We start from the raw sequence: 7,918 nt of genomic DNA, 5'->3' as shown, positions 1-7,918 counted from the left end.
TCACAGTCTGGGGCCGCGGTGGGAAGACACACTGGAGCCACTGCTGAACAGGCTAGTGACAGCGAAGGGCAGTCAGAAGATTCTGGTAGACAACCAGCATCAACACATGGACGTTCTGTGCCCACTTCCAAAAGCCAACATGGATCTGCCCATGGCCAAGCAGGAGATAGCTCCAGGCACACAGGCTCAACTCAAGGGCAGACATCCACACATAGGCAGTCTGACTCAACCCACAGACAGTCAGGAGCTAGTACAAGAGAAAGACATGGAGATCGTCATGAGCAGTCAGCAGACAGCTCCAAGCGCTCACGGTCTGGACATGGACAGACCTCATCTGGATCCCATGAGAGTAGACATCGGGAGGCCAGCACCAGTCAGGCCAGTGATAGTGAAGGACAATCAGGAGAGTCAGGCAGCGAGTCAGCGTCAACTCTCGGAAAGTCTGGGTCCAGTGCTGGAAAGCAGCATCAGTCAGCACGTGGTCAGTCAGGAGAAAGGTCCAGACACTCAGGGTCTCATGTTGGCCTGAAATCTGATCATGGACAGTCACATTCTAATGGCAGCACAAATCTAAGCTCAAATCTTAGCTATTTTTATTATGTCGATTCTGACATAGAAAGGCATGGGTCAGAGAAATGTTTGAGACATGGTAGCTATGGAAATACAGATTATGACTATGGACAGTCAGGATTTGGTCAGTCTAGGGATGGAACTGTGTTTTGTGATTTCGTCCCTTTGGGAGTTAGGGATGGATCCAGTTCAAAATATACATACAAATATGGAGGACAATACATAAGGTCCTGTTTACCAGGCACTAATAGACAAGTTGCAACATATGTGCAATCAAATGATATTCCAAAACAATTGGGATTTCGCCAGTCACAAAGATATTATTATTATGAATGAGAAACTAGTACAAAAGTTCCTTCTCAGAGAGTAAGAGAATAATCCAAGAACACTTCTCTAAATCAACATATTTTTCAAAATACTTTCAGGGGAATTATATTTTCCTATCAACCCTTTTACACTGTTTCATTACTTTGGTGGTAGTGTATCCCTGTAGTCTCTAAGTATCCTTCTACTCTGTAATCAAGAAATGGTGAACAGAAGAAACAAATATGATTTGTAGCTAAATTTGAGAAGTACAAGCATATTCATGGATCTTAGGTTTTAAATGAAGATTTCTTTTCCTGAGGCTTAATTTTAGAATATCTACGTGGTGTTATATTACTGTTTACAAAAAGTATCACAAACCTCAGAAATCACTGTAATGGTAGTCAAAGCTGATATATTAACATTACTGCTCAATAAATCTGTCTCTTTTTTCTTTCCATTAAATCTCTGTATTATTCTACATATATCCATTTCATCTTGATGAAAAAGAATTCAAATTAATTGAATTTTATGAAAACTGAAATAAATAGTTGACCGCATAACAATATTGTCTCTATTATACTTATTTCTCATAAGCCCCAAAGGTTTACTTCCTATTGTCAAAATTTCATTCTTCTACTCCACAACCATTTGATAACTACATAACACTCAAAAATAACAGAGTCCAAAGAAGGCAGAATTTAAGCAAATTCCGTACTGCTCTTGAACAGACATTGTGTCACATGGTCAGCTTAAGGAAGAAAATAAACTTGGTTTAATCATGATTATCAGCATCATAATTAGCAAAACAATATTACAAGTGGATATTAACCAAGTCAAAGCAGCACAAAAAAAAATAATAATTACTATTCATAGGTTCTTAAGCAAAAGACACTTAGAAGACCCTTTCCACTGGAGAGTGTGTACAGAATATCTTGAAAGACAAAATTCAATAAAGAAAATCTCCTGGTAAGAAAAGTATCTTTATGATTTAGGCACATGGACAAAGAGAAAAAAAAAAAATATATAGTAAAAACATGAATAAGATTCAACCATTAACAGTAATATCTCTGTGGGAATGATTCAGAAATATTCCTTCTTCAGAATAGCAGACCAGAAGTGATTTCAAAGAAATGTTCAGTTTTTGCACATGAGTCTATCATATAAATAATCTATGCCAAAATACCAATTAGATTTCAAGTCTCCTTACTTTGAGTTTACTAATATAATAAAAGCAGCAAGCTACCCTTCTTATTTATAAATTTTCTTAAATAAATAAAGCTAAAGTGAAATTGTCAAAGTTTAAATGATTCCCAGTGAGGACTGGGACTGAATGAAAAACAACAAACAAGTTAATTTTTCTAATTAGCCTGAAACAAAATTTTTATTTTCACTCTTTCTTTTAATTTTACACTAGATATGGCACTGTAGGATAAACACTGGATTGTTAACTGCAAGGTCGGTGGTTCAAGCCACAAGCCACTCCTTGGAAATCCTATACAGGGTTGCTATGAGTCAGAACCGACTTGATGGCATTAACAACAAAATTTGATGAGTTATCAGTAAGTAAGGTGAGGTGATTAAGCGTAGACAAGTCCTAATAGTTTAATCTTACAATAAACTTGTAAGAAAATTAACCTTATGTATGTATCAATAAATGCATAGAAATTACTATACATGTGAATATTAAGCAGTTTTTATAAATCCATCATCCATTTGTCCATGTATCCATCATCCATCAATTCATTATCAAAGAATAACTCATTACCAAGTATCACAGAAATTTAAACATTAGATTTGGTCTTATCCATATCCTACAGTGGAAGAGGAAATTAAAAAAGAAAGGTAAATTAACTTGACCAAGAATAGTTGTCAAGTTAGTAGAAATTGTCAAGTTCACAGGGTGAGTTACCCTGGACTTGAGAGCTGGTTCAATGTCCAGAAGGGACAGGACTAGCAAGTCCTATCTCCTTGTAAAGTGAGATAAAGTCCAGCAGACCAAAATCTTCAGCAAAGCAGTAAGTTTTGTTGCAGCATAGAATGGCTCCAGAAGAGCGGAGACTAGTATACCTCATAAATGAGGATTGTTGATAATTGCTGTTCAGTCAGTTCAGACCCATAGCAACCCTGTATAGGGTTTCCGAGGAACGACTTATAAGCTTGAACTGCTGACCTTCTGGTTCAACCCGACTTTGCAGTCCAGCACATTAACCCACAGCAACACACCAGGACTCCAAGAGTAAGGATAGACCCCATAAAGTCAGGGGTTTAAGATGCACTCCTGCAAGAGTGGGGCTGATGCCACCCTTCACTGTATAAAACATTGGCATGTCTGTATTTTTGTGGGTTTGTCATTTCTTCCTTATTCTTGCTCACAGATTTGTCACTGATTATCGATGGGCTAACTGCCCAATTCCTACGCTATCCCCTTTCTTTCACCTTGCACCTGTCAGAAATACCTTCTGACATTCAAGTAATGCTTGTTCTAGTATTCCACGGTATCTCCCCTGTCCTAAAATTCACAAATATTTAATCATGCAATCATGAAGGAACATTGTCAATCAGCATCTAAGCATGTGACTGAAACTTAAATATGCTGCTTTACCTTTCTTGGATTTTCTTTTTAGGGTATGCTCACTAAGCAGCCTGATGAAGACACCTTAATTCCTTAATATGAGTACCAATCTTACTTATGAATGCCCATCATGATATGACTCATTCAAACTTTAAAAAAATAAAACATTACAAAGGATACAAAATATTGTATTAACAACTCCAAATATCTCAATTGTTTACTTTGGGGGGATTGAGAATAATTTGCCCTTAGATATGATAACCCCACACACAAAACAAAAAGCAACACAAAGTAACTAAGACTTTAAAATCCATTATTATACTATTGTATTCATGTTATATATTTCATGTCTCAGAAAAAGAAAAGGGTACATAGGTGTCACTGATCCCAGTCTTTTCAGAATATTACTAAAAAATAATCATAATAGCTCAAGGTATTGCTGACATATCTTTCTTTTTTAATTAGGAAATAAATAGTCTATAAATACAACCAATAATAGAACCCAAAAATGAAGGAAAAAAAGCTTCATACTCAGTCAGAAAGGTTCATTTCCCTCCCTGACTTTCATAGACTATCATCACTCCATTGTAAAATTTTCAAAGTTAAATTTGTCATAATCAGAGTTGAGACCTTCATCTGGAAAATAAAGCAGTTCCTCAGTGACATAAAAATGTAAAAATCATCGCCTAATAGTGCAAGTGTTGTTGTTGTTGTTAGGTACCATCGAGTGAGTACCAAATTGTAGTAACCCTACGCACAACAGAAGAAAACACGGCCAACCTCACAAGTAAATTATAATAATGGATTATGCTATTGAGAGTGTGGTGGTTCTGCAGGATAAGCACTGGACTGTGTACCATAATGTCCGCAGTTTGAACCCATCAGTTGCTCCACTGGAGAAAAATGAGGCTTTCTGCTCCCATGAACATTTACAGCCTTGGAAACCCTATACAGGGTTGCTGGGAGTCTGTCAGTATGTTGTACTGTATTGGCTTGCATGTTGCTGTGATTCTGGAAGCTATGCCACAAGTACTTTAAATACCAGCAGGGCTACCCACAGTGGACAGGTTTCAGTGGAACTTCCAGACTAAGATAGACTAGGAAAGAGAACAGGTGGACTACTTCAGAACGTTTAGCCATAGAAAACCTTATGGGACAACATCAGATACAGTGCCAGCAAATGAAAATATGGTGAAGAGCACCAGAGTATTGTCAGATAGAATGTCAGCTCCTCAGGTTGTAAGGCACTCAAAATACCACTGAGGAAGAGCAGCCTCCTCAAAGTAGAGTTCATCATGATGGCACAAATGGAATAAAACTTTCAGGAACTCCATTTGTTGATGGGGCACAATTCAAAATGAGCAGAAGTAACTGCAAATATCTATTAATAATCAGAACATGGATTGCATGAAGTATGAATCTAAGAAAATTGGAAGTTGTCAAAAACAAAATGTCAAAAACATCAAGACTAATACCTTAAGCATTAGCGACCTTAAATGGATAGGTGTTGGCCATTTTGAATATGACAATATGGTTTACAATGCCTGGAACAACAAATTGAAAAGGAATGGAGTAGCATTCAATGTTAAAAAGATCTATCTTGAATTAAGCCACTTTTTGTGATAGTATACTATCCGTTCAAAGAAGACCAGTTAATACCATTGTTATTCAAATTTATGCAGCAACATGCAATCAAGATATGTTGATGATAATAGTGACGGGAATGTAAAGGTTGGAAATAAAGAGAAAAGGTCAGTAGTTAGTAAACATGGCCTAGGTGTTAAAAATGATACTGGAGATCACATGATAGAATTTTGCAAGACCAATGACTTATTCATTGCAAATACCTTTTATAAACAACATAAAAGGTGATTATTCAGATGGACCTCACCAGATGGAATACACAGAAATCATATTGACTACATCTGTGGGAAGAGATTGTGGAAAAGCTCAATATCAGCAAAAACAAGGCCAGGGGCAAACTGTAGAACAGTCCATCAATTGCTCATATGCAAGTTTAGGCCGAAGCTGAAGAAATTTTTTTCTTAAGTCCACAAGAGCCAATATATGACCCTGAACATATCCCACCTGAATTTAGAGATTATCTAAGAAGAGATCTGATGCATTAGATACTAATGACCAAAGACTAGAAGACTTGTGGGATGGCATTAAGAACATAATACAGGAAGAAAACAAAAGGTGATTAATAAGATAGGAAAGAAAGAAAAGGCCAAAATGGATGTCAGAAGAGACTCTGAAACTTGCTCTCCAGCATAGAGATGCTAAAGCAAATGGAAGAAATGAAGAAGTAAAAAACTGAACAGAAAATTTCACAGGACAGTTTGAGTAGACAAAATTAAGTATTGTAATAAAATGTGCAAAGACCTAGAGTTAGAAAGAACACACTCAGTATTTCTCAAGCTGAAAGAACTGAAGAAAAAAATCAAGCCTGAACTTGAAATAATGAAGGACTCCATGGACAAACGGAACCAACTTGACAGCACTTAACAGTGAGCAAAGTACTGAATGATGAAGAAAGCATCAAAGAAGATGGAAGGTGTATACAATCACCAAAAAGAAATAGTCAATGTTCAACCATTTCAAGAGGTAGTATATGATCAAGAACCGATGAAATAGTCCACACTGCACTGTAGATATTGGCATAAAACAAGGCTCCAGGAATTGATGGAATATATATTGAAATCTCTCAACAAACTGATGCAGTACTGGAGGTGTTCACTCATCTAGGCCATGAAATTTGGAAGACAACTGCCTGGCCAACTGACTGGAAGAGATCCATTATTTGTACCCATTCCAAAGAGAAGTGATCCAATGAAATACAGATATCATTGAACAATATTATTAATATCACATGCAAGTAAATTTTTTTGTTGAAGATAATACAAAAACAGCTGCAACAGTACATCAACAGGGTACTGTCAAAAACTCAAGCAGGATCCAAAGGAGGACATGGAACTAGAGATACCACTGTTGATGTTAGATGAATCTCAGCTAAAAGCAGAGAATTTCAGAAAGATGTTTGCTTCTGTTTTATTGAGTTGGCAAAGGCTGTATGGATCATAACAAGTGACAATATTATGAAGAATGGGAGTATCAGAACTCTTGATTGTGTCCATGAGGAACCTGTATATAGTCCAAGAGGCAGTTATTTAAACAGAACAAGGCAACACTGAATATTTAAAAATCAGGTAAGGTGTGTTCTTATTCACCATAATTATTCAATCTGTATGTTAAGCAAGTAATCTGAGAAACTGGATTGTATGAAAAAGAGTATGACATCAGGATTGGTGGAAGACTCATTTAAAACCTGCATTATGCAGATGATACAACCTTGTGAAGAGAACTTAAAATACTTACTGATGAAGAGCAAAGACCACAACCTTCGGTATGGATTACACTTCAATGTAAAGAAAACAAAAATCCTCACAACTGGGCAAATAAATAACATCATGATAAATGGAGAAAAGACTGAAGTTGGCAATTAGTTCAATTTGTTTGGACCCACAATCAACACTCATGGAAGCAGCAGTCAAGAAATCAAATGATGTACTGCATTAGGCAAATCTTGAGCACAAGACATCTTTAAACTATTCAAGAGCAAAGATATCAGTTAGAGAACTAAGGTGCACCTGGCCCAAGCCATGGTATTTTCAATTGCCTCATATGCATGTGAAAGTAGGAAAATGAATAAGGAAGACCATAGATGAATTGATGCATTTGAGTTATGATGTTGGGGAAGAATATTGAAAGTATCAAGGACTTCCCGAAGAACAAATAAATCTGTTTTGTCAGAAGTACAGCCAGAACGCTCCTTATATGTCAGGATGACATAAAGTTGAGGGTCAGTGAAAAAGAGGAAGACCGCCAATTAAAATGGATTGGCACAGTGGCAGCAGCAAAGGTCTCAAGTGTAACAAAAACTGTGAGGTTGAAACAGGACTGGGTGGTGTTTCCTTTTATTGTGCATAAGGTCGCAGAGTTGGAACAGACTCAAAGGCACCTAATAACAACAACATGAGTCCAAAGTGACTCAATGGCACTTAATAACAATAAATATGCTATTATCAAAGTGACTTAGCTATTGGAAGTAAAGTTGTGGTTTATAACTTAGTGATTAATGTATCTATATAGTTTCCTATCAAAATGAACAAAATAATCTCTAGTTGTTTACTCCCATCCATTTTTATTATTCTTCCCTTCCAAGGACTTGTTCTCTACTCTTCCCACATCTCTCCCAACAGATCATATAAAGAAAGGCAAGGCAGAACATAGCAATAGATGACTGGGCTCTAGTTTTGTGTGTCAAAACATTTCCACAAATCTTCAAATAATATGGGTTAAGCTGAGTAGAATCTAGATAATGTGCTATTGTCTGGATCTTTATGCAACCTTATTTTATTCTTTAATTAGAAGAAAATTACTAATCATTTAATTGTCAGACTCTGTACT

At 36.6% G+C, this 7,918-nt stretch overlaps 1 pseudogene; it reads left to right on the top strand.

Moving 5' to 3' along the window:
• The first annotated feature begins 51 nt into the window (after nucleotides 1–51).
• Nucleotides 52–906, top strand: LOC102815963 (annotated as a pseudogene).
• Nucleotides 907–7,918: the final 7,012 nt, after the last annotated feature.

Source organism: Chrysochloris asiatica, unplaced genomic scaffold (assembly GCF_000296735.1).
Source record: "Chrysochloris asiatica unplaced genomic scaffold, ChrAsi1.0 scaffold04187, whole genome shotgun sequence".
Lineage (NCBI taxonomy): Eukaryota > Metazoa > Chordata > Mammalia > Afrosoricida > Chrysochloridae > Chrysochloris > Chrysochloris asiatica.
Note: the sequence above shows the minus strand (reverse complement) of the source record. Positions and strands in the feature narration are given on the sequence as shown.